The 12,158-nt window shown below is 46.8% G+C and overlaps 1 long non-coding RNA gene across 3 annotated transcripts; it reads right to left on the bottom strand.

Moving 5' to 3' along the window:
- Positions 1-8,200: 8,200 nt before the first annotated feature.
- On the bottom strand, positions 8,201-11,839 carry LOC128339811 (uncharacterized). 3 transcript variants are annotated; one of them, XR_008313229.1, is made up of 3 exons: positions 10,869-11,839; positions 8,905-9,065; positions 8,201-8,350 (listed from the first exon to the last, which is right to left on the bottom strand). It is a non-coding gene; the product is annotated as an uncharacterized LOC128339811 (long non-coding RNA). The 3 variants fall into 3 exon arrangements; XR_008313228.1 differs by lacking the exon at positions 8,201-8,350 and having other exon boundaries at positions 8,748-9,065; positions 10,869-11,334; positions 11,438-11,839; XR_008313227.1 differs by lacking the exon at positions 8,201-8,350 and having other exon boundaries at positions 8,748-9,065.
- Positions 11,840-12,158: the final 319 nt, after the last annotated feature.

The following is a 12,158-nucleotide window of genomic DNA, read 5'->3' as shown; positions in this document are numbered from 1 at the left end:
CAGGGGCTTTTGCGCACAGCAGATTTCACTGTGAGTTTTTGGGGAGGCTTTACTGCAAACTCTAAGTTGTCCCCCCAAAACAACAGAAATAGTGGAATTTTTTACTCCAGTTATAATTTGGGTTACACTCTAATGCACAGTGAAAAACCTGAATTATGTGTGAACTGCTCCCTGATAAATCGCAGGGACTTCAGGGTAAGTCTGACCGATATGTGAACACACCCCCTCCATTCTGGGAGGAGATGCGAGTGGAAGGACTTCAAAAGCCCCATGTGAAAAGCTTCCCCCTCCTTTCACCTAGCCCCGGAGCGGACACTCAGCCCTGAAGCCTCATTCTCTCCATTTCAGCCCCTGGTCAGTAGCTCGTTTCTGAGCAAGCCCGTGTTTGGAATGGGGCAAGTGCCTCCTCAGCCCCACCCAGGGGCACACTCACTGGCAGGGGACCCCAAACACAGGCAAAGGCTGCACAACCCCCTCCTTCCCAGCATGAACAGCAACCCAAGGATGGCAGAGATGCTGCCCCCCCCGCCTTATGCACCTCATCTTTTGAACCCCAATGGTGAATGTTGGTGGAGCTGCAGCTCTTTGGCCCACTGCTTTGGGGGGAGATTCAGAAGGCCCTTTGCCTGTCTTCTTTATGGGACGGCCTAGGGGAAGTGGCTATGGTGCCTAAATGGGGGCTACCCTTAGGACTGGGGCTCTGCTATGGGGGGAGGGGGTTCAGCCTCCCACTGGCCGTCCCGGCCATCTTCCTTTTGGTATCTCACCCCAGCACATCCTCCCCACCAGGCTGGGCAAAGAGCATGTGATGGACTCCTCTGCCATCAGCCTTGGAGGTGCTGTGTGTGTATCCTGCTCCTGGCTGAGGCTTGGCTGGTGAGCATGTAGGGAGGGGGCTTTGCTCTGGCCCCCAGCATGCGCAGCCCCCGGCTCTCCTCCTCCTCCTCCTCCTGTTTAAATACTTTTCTATTAAGGCAAATCTTGCCTTCTGATTAAAAAATCTTCCTAATTCAAGACAACTCAAGAGTTGCTCTATATTTATTGTTTTTGATGGGATGTTTCTGTAATTCTTGCATTGATTTTTTTTTATTTTAAAAAATATTTTATTGGTTTTTCAATAGCAACCCAGAGCACAGCCTGGAAGGACTATCTGTAGCAGAGGGGATGGTATTAATACAGCCCCACCTGTAACAAAACCAAAGAGGGCAGTTTACCAGGAGAAAAGAGTGATTCATTCGCCTGAGGTGTTTGTGGGATCTTTGTCCTGAGAGACACGATTCCAATAAGGTTGCCATCTGGAACAATACTGTTCACCAGCGCGTATTTTATCATATTTTAAATCTGATGACATTTTGTCCTGCATGGGAATATGTCCTTTCTTGTTCCAGTGGTGACATACAGAGAGCCTAGCGGCAGTGACGAGCAGGGAGAGCAGTTCTTTCTGTCCTCCAGCCATTAACTCCAGGGCGTTTTCCGGACTACGAGATTTGTAATGCTTAAAGCATTCTAAAGTGTCACAGAATAGTGAAACGTTCTGAAACCGAGAATAAAGGGTTGTTCTGTGGTTCATTGTAGATTGATAGGTAGCGTAGGAAAACAAATTTGCAGGGCAGCAGAGATGTGAAAATGGACCCACAGCCGAATTTCTGCATGATGGCCACCACACATGCAAGCCAGAACTCTTGCGGCCACAGTTCTGCCAGCAAAGGGGTGATGCATGGGAGGAATGCTGCCAGTCTGGCCGAGGTCATATGCCATCTTGTAAGAACCTCAAGAGCAAGTTCTTTGATATCCAGGGAGGAGGGAAGAGAGGGAGGATGATGACCAAAGCTTTCTCCATGTGTCTTCCAGTATGTTTGCATAGTATTTATTTATGTACTGTTCAATTTTTATACCACCTTTAATAATGTATCTCAAGGCGGTATACAGAATTTCAAATACAATAACATTCCATGAAAGTTATATTTAAAACCTTAAAATCAACATTAAAGACCATAAACACACACACACACACACACACACACACACACACACACACACACACACACACAAAATTAAGAAGATAAACAGAAGCAAGAAAGCTGAGAAACCTGACAGCCTCTAAGAAGTTAAAGCATGAGTAATAAAACAGTCTCCAGTTGTTTTTTTAAAGCCTCCACAGTTGTCAGAGAGTGAACATTCGCTGGGAGAGCATTCTAGAGTCTGGGGGCAACAACAGAGAAGGCCCTGTCCCGTGTGCACAACAATTTAGCCTCTCTCAATGCAGAGGCACTCTTACCCCCAGACCTTGGGGCCCCGGTCCATGGCCTCCAAGTTCTGGGGGCCTCCAAATGACCAGGGGACCCCCTCCTGCCACCACCCCACACCCAGCCTGCCATGAGGCCATGCTGCCCCTAACCATTGCTTTTCTGTACTTTTAGCCTCCATGTTCATGGCCAGGGGGTGGGAGGTGAGCTGAGCAGGCCTGGCGACGGGAGGCGGAGCAGCTGCTGGGCCTGTCCACCCTGCCCAGCACCCCGTGAAAACTGCGAGGTGGTCCCGCGTGCCTCTGCAGTTGTAATAGATAGTCGCAAGCTGGAGCACCTCACTGGGCTGCTGGGCCAGGCAGACAGGCCCAGTGGCCACTCTGCCTGCTGCCACCATGGAGGGGGAGTCACACTGGCCCCCGGCCATGCGTATGGTGGCTAAAATTACAGAAAAGTGGCGGTTCAGCACGGCAGGGCCTTGTGGTGGTGGTGGTGGTGGTGATGCGGGGGGGGGGGGGGGCTCAGGGTGGAGGTGGTCTGTGCGCTGAAATTACTTAGGTGTACCACTGTCTCAACATCGGTACACAGAGCAAAGGCCTCTCTGATGATCTTGTTGGGAGGGCAGAAGCCCTTGGAAGCAGGCAGGGTATTCCTCAGGTATTCAGAGCCTACACTGTTAAGGGCTTTCAAGGTAATAACCAGCACCTTGAATTGGATACAGAAACAGTTTGGCAACCATTGCTGCTCTTTCGGAAGCTGTTGGGATATTCTCTGAGCGAGCAGTTCCAGAGTGAACCCTGGCAGCTGCATTGTGCACCAACTGAAGTTTCTTCAAGGGCAGCCCCACACGGAGCGCATTGCAGTAAGCCAGCTGCGACATGACTAAGCCGTGGGTAGTCGTGGCCAGATCTGCCTTCTTGAAAAAGGGCTGCAGCTGCTGGCGCAATAGCCGAGGCTGTGCTAAGGCACTCCTGAGCCCTGCCTCCACCTGAGCATCCAGAATCACAGCCAAGTCTAGCAGCCAGATCCCCTCTTTCAAGCGGAGTACAACCCCATCCAGAGCTGGTTGAACCATCCTATCCCGATTGGCTTTTCTACCGACCAGTAGCACCTCCATCTTGTCTGGATTCGGCCTCAGTTCACTAGCCCACATCCAGCCCACCACCGCCTCCAACCAGAGGTGCAGCTAGGTAATTTTGGAGCCTGGACCTAAAGGCCTTTGGAGGTCCCCTCCCTGCCCCCTGCTCCAAGGGAAGCATCATCTCCCTACACACACACACACACACACACACACACGCAGTATTTTTAACATGTGGGTTCTTGAGGGCACAAACAGCAACTGAACTCACAAGAATGTAAGAATATAAAACAGGTATATTTATGCAAATAGGTATTAACAGAAACATTTAAACACACAACTTAACATATTCCCTTGCCCATGTATTTCTTTCCCCACTCTCTGCTTTGACTCTAAAGCAGAGGTCACACTCAGCCACACAACGCAGGTCACAGTCACAGCGTAGGCCGGTGACATGACGTCCCAGCACACCACCCGGGACAGACTAAAGAGGATTTGGGGGGGCCCCAGGGGGTGTGGCGGCCCTGGACTTCAGCCCAAAAGTCCAGCGCTAAGAGCCCCTCTGCCTCCAGTTCCTGGTTCAGTACATCCACTGCTTCCTAGGATCTGATGTCAGCATAGGGTAGAGCTGAGTGTCATCCACATATTGATGACACTTCAGTCCAGACATCCTGATTGAAATCATCTGCCCACTTTAACTGATAGGACAGAGTTACATTCCATTTAGAGGCTGATAGAATTTCATAGATTTGTGACATGGTTTTTATCCAGAATCTCTTGTTCAAAGGAAGTAAGTGAGCAGATGAGCAAAGGTAGTCTACCTTTAGAACTGATGTAATTAGGAAGTTGTAAGTAAAACCAAGGAAGGTAAGGACAGGGTTTTAAATCCATCAATTGTTGTCTGGATAGGAGTTTACCTTTAGAAATAAGGCTGGTAAAGTTCATGAGATGGCTGTTTTTCCAGGTAGTAAATGAGTCCAGATGTTTACCAGGTTCAAACTGAGACTGTCCAAATGGAGTTGAGACTGGTGAGGGGTATGGAGGGAGCCGACGTTTCCCTCCATTTGTCCCTGCAGCTAAATAAAGTTGTCAGTTAAGATCCTCCCCATCTCTGACAACTTTTAAAAAGGCAGTCAAGACATATTTGTTCACCCAGGCTTTTAATTACTGTTTTAATAGTTTGATGGTTTTTAATAGTTTTAATACTGTTTTAAATTTTAAGTTGTAATGTTTTAACTTTTTTACTTGTTTTTATTGTTTTGTTGGAAACCACCAAAGTTTGGGGACCAGGGATAGACTGGGGCTTCTTTTGGTGTACTGATCGCTCCACTGCTCAACAGATTCCCTAACTGAGCTGATGGACTTGGTCTCAGGCTTGGCATTGGAGTCTCCCAGGCTTGTGGTGCTTGGGGACTTCAATGTTCATTTTGGGACCAATTTGTCCGGGGCGGCTCAGGAGTTCATAGCAGCCATGACAACTATGAGCCTATCTCAAGTGGTCTTAGGACCGACACACATTGCTGGTCACATGCTTGATTTGGTCTTTCACTCTGATCAGGGTGGTGTTCCGTGGGTGGGGAATCCTGTGATTTCCCCATTCTCATGGATGGAGCACCATCTGGTTAAGGTTTCAGGGCTGAGGAGCCTATTAGGATGGTCCGCCCGAGAAGGTTATTGGCTCCAATAGGATTCCCAGAAACCTCGGAGGGCTTTAATGTTGGCTCTGCCAGTGATCTTGTTGACACCCTGGTGGAAAATTGGAATAATGGTCTCACTAAGGGATAGACTTGATCGCTCCTGAGGGACCTCTTGGGCTTGCTTCTAAGTCAGCTTCATGACTTACCAGAATTATAGGAGCTGAAGTGGCTAGGCAGTTGACTAGAGTGCAAGTGGAGAAGGACTTGACTCGAATCTGACAGATTGCAGCAAAGAACACAATTGAAGACCTATGCTCTGGCAATACGTGTGGCAAAGAAGTGACTTCTGTAATGCGCTCTATGTGGGGCTGCCTTTGTACGTAGTCCGGAAACTTCAGTTGGTTCAGAATGCGGCAGCCAAGTTGCTCTCTGAGTTATCTTGGAGAAATCACATTACTCCTTTACTGATGGAGCTACACTGGCTGCCAATAGGCTTCCCAACAAAATATAAAGTGCTAGTTATAACTTATAAAGCCCTAAATGGCTTAGGCCCTGAGTATCTAAGAGAGCATCTTCTTCATTACAAGCCCCACCACCCATTGAGGTCATCTGAGGAGATCCGTCTCCAGTTACCGCCAACTCGTTTGGTGGCTCCACAGAGACAGGCCTTCTCGGTCGTTGCCCCAAGATTGTGGAATGCGCTCTCTGTTGAGATATGATCCTCCCCATCTCCGACAATTTTTTTTTAAAAAAACCAACAACCTGAAAACTCATCTTTTCACCCAAGCTTTCTCAGCTTTTAAAAATTGTCTGTTTTAATTTTATGATCGATTTTAAACTGTTGATTTGTTTTAACTTTTATATTTGTTTTGTTTTATGTTAACTGCCCAGAGATGAAAGTTTGGGCGGTATATAAGTTTGAGGAATAAATAATTTTTTTAAAAAAATTTTATGTGAGCTATTGGTGAGGCATAAATTGCTTTGATAGCCCAAGCACTGTATGTTTGGGACTGACATTCATTTTGCTGAGGAGCTGGAGTCATTATGTGGGCTCAAGGTGAGGATCAAAGGCCTTTTCCACATCTGTTAACATACATAGGATGCTGCCTTATCTAGCTCAGTACAGGAGAACCTCAATATTTGTGGCTCCTGCATCTGTGGATTTGAGTATCAAATTAGGTAATGGACACTTGACCTTGGTATACGAAGTAAACAACCCTGAGGGGAAAGGGTTAAATCTGTGTGTCTGTAGGTTGGGGGTGGCTGGAGACAACCTCAGAGGTGATTTCTGGCCACCATTTTGAGGAGAACACACATTTTGTGGCTTGTTTTGCCAAAAAGACGGGGGGACCTTGATTTTTGGCCAATTTTTGACTCCTGGGGGGCACTGCAGGACGGCTGGGGACCCAGGGAGCATGGTAGGGCACTTTGCCACGCTTTTCTCCATGTTTTTTGGCCATCACCCCCCCCCCTTAGGAACCTAACCCCTGTGATGTCATTACCCCAAATTGCTTGGTATTCATGGTTTCTGTATCCATGGTAAGAGCTGGGAACAGAAGCCCACGAATACTGAGGTTTTCCTGTATCGGCTTCTCCAAGGCTGCAGGCAGGAGTCTCTCTTAGCCCTGTCTTGGAGATGCTGCCAGGGAGGGAACTGGGAAACTTTAAGAGTTCTTCTAATGTTATTGAACATATTTCTGTTGGGGATGAAACCAGATTGGTTGATATGAACATATTGGCCAATAAACATATATAATCTGCGGGTCAAAAGAACTGTAATTTTCTTTGCATCCTGGTTGATGAGATAGGATGATATAAGCTGGGGTTTGTAGAGTCATTATTAGGTTTCAGGATAACAATGGAGCAATTTTCTCCTATCGTGTGAATAGCCTCTTCTTCTGTTTCCTCTTTTGCAATAGGTTTGTGTAAGGACCAGGGGGATAACTATAATAGGGCAAGGGGAGACAGTTGTCTGGGGGCCCACTGCCTTGGGGGGACCCCCAGATGCAAGTCACATGACTGACTCCCCCAGCCACACACCTGTCCAGGCTTCCTTCAGTTGTATTCATCCTCCAAAACTGATGTGAGTGTTAAGACCTGGAGCTACCAGAACAGCATGTCTTTCTCTAGTACCATTAAATGGCTTGCATCGTCCACAATTTATAAAACCTTTTAAAAAATAATTTAGGATGATGTTCTGTTGTGGCACATAGGACACACACACACACAAATTTTACTATGCTTTTTGTTACCACTATTCAGCCTCATTTAAGATTTCTTTACTTCATTAGATGAGCTTCAGTGAGCAAGGGGCCATTTTAAAAATCTTGTCTCTGGGCCCACTCCAACCTTGCTATGCCCCTGGTAAGGACTGAGCATGTTCATCTACAAACCTGAAAGGTAAGTACTGATTAATGAAAGCAGAAATGGATTCAGAGCTGGGTGAATCAGTAGTATATAACATTTTGTAGAGCTCAGTAAATACATCTAGGATTTCTTTAGGGCCTGAAAGGAGACACCCCTTGGGAGATTTGATTTGTCTAACTGCAAGAATTAATTTTTGTACAGATTCTGTGAGCTAAGAACTTGCTAATTTTAGAACCTCTTTTAAAATAGTTCTGTTTCAAATAGGTGAACTGTCTTTGTATCTTGGTAGATCCTAAGAGGTCTAGTTTGGCATAAATACTCTGAAGTTTTTAATATATTGTTTGCCCCCATTGCTCTTATGCAAGGCTTCCAAGGTGTGAATTTCTTGTAGGAGGGTGGCTTTCTTCATATATCTAATTTTGATACAAATCTCACCAATTACTGCTTTTCATGCCTCCCAAACAATCTCTGGACTTACACCACAGCTTTGTTTAAGTTAGAAGTATTTGGAGATGTTTTCAGCAGCAACAGTCTGCACTGAACAGGTATCATTTAAAAGGTCTGAATTAAAGTTCCAGGAAGGCAGAGGCTTAATGGAGTTGCCTTTGTGGAAAGTGCTTTGGACCCAGTTGGGATCAGACCAAAGGCGGTCTCCTCTGGAAGGAGAGTGTAAAGAGTCAGTGTTGTATTGATTTTAATACAGAGTACTCCGTTTGGAATGGAAAGGAGGGGCAAAAAATCCCAGAACAAGCAAACAAACAAAGCAAGGGGCATGGAGGCAGCCTGTAAAACAGATGCGTTTTATGAGAAGCCAAGCATCAAGAGAGCAGCTTCCACGGGAGCCAGCAGGGTCCAGATTCCACTTGGCAGCCTTTCTGCTCCCAGACCAGTGTGATCCTCAACTTCAGGCCACGGCCGGGCGCTCCATGGCAAAAGGGTCAGGCCTGCTTCGTGCCCTTCCATCTTGAAAGCAGGAGGTTCGCCAGAGGTGGGATTGTTCAGGTTTCCGATAAAGCCAGGTCCTGGGAATGAAGTTTGACTGATCAGGTGCAAAGTACCATTTGGCTCCGAAGTGGAACTGGCAAGAAGAACAGGCCCCTCCTTGCTGCTCCTCTTTCTGTTCCACGGTTGGGCAAGTGATTAAACAGCAAAACAGCCCAGCTTGTTTGTGCATTCAAAGGCTCTGAGGCATTTGCATTCTCTGATTAGAAAACTGCGCTCTCCGATAAACTCTACCCTCTTGGGCCCACTGCTTTGTGCTTTTATCAGATGAAGATATTGCAGCTATTTATTAAGTCCTTGATGGAACTGCAGTTAATGCCAGCTTAATAGAATTGGCACCTTTAAGTAATCCAGTGTGGCACTTGTCAGTGATGCAAATTTCTCTGATTAATTAAATAAGACATTGGGATTCAGAAAGCGATTGCTGAAAAATGAAATTTTATTTACATTTAAATGCATGTTTGGAAAAAAAGTATATCCCAGAAACTTAATTTCATGTTAAGCAATCTCTCATGTTCTGTACGCCTTGTGTGACCTCAGCAATAATTTTAAAAAAAGAAAAAGAAAAAGAAACCTTTTTTCATGAATAAATAAGGTGTTGCCTTCCCCCAGAAGGTAAATATCAGGTTGATGCTTCTTGGAACAAATCTGTGGCAAGTAGAAAAGACCACCTCGAGGCAGGAAGATGGTCTGGACAATCCTTATTTCAGGATGATGACTGTGCAGAACATTCACCTGTTTAGAAATATGGAGCAAAAATATTGCCTGGAGGGCCATAAACTGCCTCTGCTTTGGCACCACCCCGCTGTATTTTCCCCCTCTATTATTAATTAATGAGTTTGATTTGATTTCTATACCCTCCTTCCAAAAATGGCTCAGGGCAGTTTACATTAAAACAAAACTAAAATCAAAAACTGTAAAAACAACATAAAACCATTATGAGAGCCTGTGTGGTGTAGTGGCTAGAGTGCTGGTCTAGGACCAGGAAGACCCGAGTTCAAATCCCCATTGAGCCATGAGACTAGCTGGGTGACTCTAGGCCAGTCACTTCTCTCTCAGCCTGACCTACTTCACAGGGTTGTTGTGAGAAGAAACCTAAGTATGTAGTACACCACTCTGGGCATTCCTTGGAGGAAGAGTGGGATATAAAATGCAAAATAATAATAAAAACAATAATGTTTATTATTAAAACATTTTAAATAGCTTTTAAGAACCCTGGAAGGCCAGGCCAAACAGATAGGTCTTAAGGGCTCTCCTGAAGGCCAGTAGTGAACTCAGATTGCGGATTTCTGCCGGGAGTGCCTTCCACAGCCCAGGAGCTGCTACAGAGAAGGCCATGTCATTAACCTGTTGACATTACAATGCTACATCGCCAAACAGGGCTGGCTCTGCAATCACTGAGGGCAAACAAAGCCAACTGCGGGCAATCCTTCCTAGATTTGTGTCATCGATGACCCCAACCAGTCAGGTTGACTGATTCTCCTTACTCTAAATGTGCTTCCAGCCCCCTTCCAATGCTCCCCTTGGGAAATCGCAGCAAGGGGGGCACTTTTCACCCAGTCCCTAACCTTTTCAACCCTAACCCTAACCCACAATGTTTGTGTCCAGTGCCCCTCCTTGGCTCAACCCTGCTCAGGAGATCTTGATGGGAATTGCCACCAGACTTGGAGTTGCTGCTAAGGCAAAAAAACAAAACAAAAAACCCAGGAATGTCAAAGGTTGCTTGAAAACAGCTCAAAGCTAGTCTGGGCTTCTTCAAGGGAGGTCTCCTGCTGATGGTGAGCAGCACCTTGGAGACAGAAGAATTACTGTAACCTTTAGAGGAAATGCTATAAGGTGGCCAAACTCTTGGCCCATGGGGTGGAGTGGGATAGAGGTCAAATCAATCACTCAAATAAAACAAATGCACCCTGGTGACACTCAACACCCTGTGTTTGCTGCAAACATGCAGAACTGTGGCTGGGGTGCTTTTTTCCAGACCAGAGCTCAAGTGTGAAGAGGGAAAATGTACGTTGGCACAATGCAGTGAGGGGGCATCTCCACACGGCTCCCCCCTATTTATCTGTCCTCACTCTCCCTTGAGCAGTTAAAAAAACAACCACCTGGAAGTGTTAAAGGAGCCAAGTTCTCCGCCCTAATGGGAATCTAGTGAGATGGAGGGATTCTCGCTAAAACCTCAAGAGCGAGAGACTTTTGTCTTGTACCATTCGTTTGAATGGCCATTCCACGGGGCTCTGTTGCATTGTCTTCAGAATGAAACTTTTGAAGTGGCAGGGAAGCAGCATGGCAAGTGCTTCTGAGGGGGGCTGCAGACATAGGGAGCTTTCTGCGTGTTGTGGGAGCTTGTGGTTACCCTTGAAGCAAAATCCAATCAACTTATCCAAGATTCCAACTCAAGGAGGGTAAATGGAGACCCAGGACTACATTTGCATTTCTCTGTGGCCTCTCAATAAAGTCAATTTGGCATCCAACATTACCTCACAGCAGACTCTAATCTTCCCCCGAACACCTGTTGCACAAATTAAAACCACAGCAAACCTGGTTAGGCAGTCCAGAAGTCGAGTAAGGACCCTGCTGTGCACAGCAGTAGCAAGCCAGGAGCTGAAGTTGTTGCAAGTTTGACCGTGCTGGTGCCTCGGAACATCACATTGAGCAAAATGAGGGCTCAGGATACTGGAAGGGGACTCTCACAGGCAACTGGAGTTTTCAGACTGTGGTGTTCCTCCAGATAAAGGGCTGGCTCCACTGCTCATCAGATTCCCCCTTGGCCAGAGGTGAGGGATTCTTGCTGATTGTGCGCTCTCTCTCTCTCCCCCTCCCCCCCCTCTCTCTCCTGGTTTTGTTTTTAGTCTTGTACCTCTTTTTAGCTTCTGTGGGTTGAAAACTTTGGGCAAGGTCAAAATTGGAATTGATTTGTGTGTGTGGCCTGGCAAAGATCTCAACACCAGGTGTTGGGTGGGGACAAAGAACAGTATCTTTGGTCTGATCCAGGAAGGCTCTTGTGCTAAGAGGAAGAAAGAGGCAGACATCAAACTGTGGGTAAATGGGTGTGAGAACATGCTTGGCCATGCGCTCACGCGCACGCGCGCGCACACACACACACACACCTGAAGGCTTCGAGCAGGTCGCTGGATGACAACTCCGGGGACCCCGAAGACTAGAAAGTGTGACCAGAGGGGTCGGCACCTTGTCTGACCCCACCTATGCTATTCACATTGCTAAAAGGGGAGGCTACGACCCTAGGCAAGGCTGCCAGGGGGCATGAGAGACTTGGGCCGAGCCTGTACACCCAGAGGGCATTTTCCCCAGCCTAGTCTCCACCTGCAGTGGTTGTAGTACCAACACGCATGGGGCAGGTGGGATAGGGGTGATGTTAAGGAGTGCATTCCTTAAAGCACCCACCCCAATGCAAAATAGAGCCTAATTCCCATGCCCGGTGTAGTTTATCCCACCATGTGGCCTCTCTTCCCCAATCTCTGCCCTTGTCACCATCCAGCTGTCCTGACTGTCTCTTATTTCATACTCACTTAACTGCCATCACTCTTTGTGACATCACAAAGTGGCAGCAGCCAATGGGATGGCCTGGGGAGGTGTGACTGCAGTTCCCTTGTCTGACTCGCTTTTCAAAGAGCATCGCTTTTCAATTCATTAATTACATTTAGAGGGATCCTCAGTTCGTGTGTGTGTGTGTGTGATTATTTTTCCTTGGCCCTGTCCATTTAAAAGGTTGTTGTGTTATTCCTGGTCACTGTGTCTATTTTTTAAATAGTCACAGAATTTAATTTTGTTTTAATAAAAATGCCTTTTATGCCTCAGAAAAGATTAGCA

This window comes from Hemicordylus capensis, chromosome 1, assembly GCF_027244095.1.
Source record: "Hemicordylus capensis ecotype Gifberg chromosome 1, rHemCap1.1.pri, whole genome shotgun sequence".
NCBI lineage: Eukaryota > Metazoa > Chordata > Lepidosauria > Squamata > Cordylidae > Hemicordylus > Hemicordylus capensis.
Note: the sequence above shows the minus strand (reverse complement) of the source record. Positions and strands in the feature narration are given on the sequence as shown.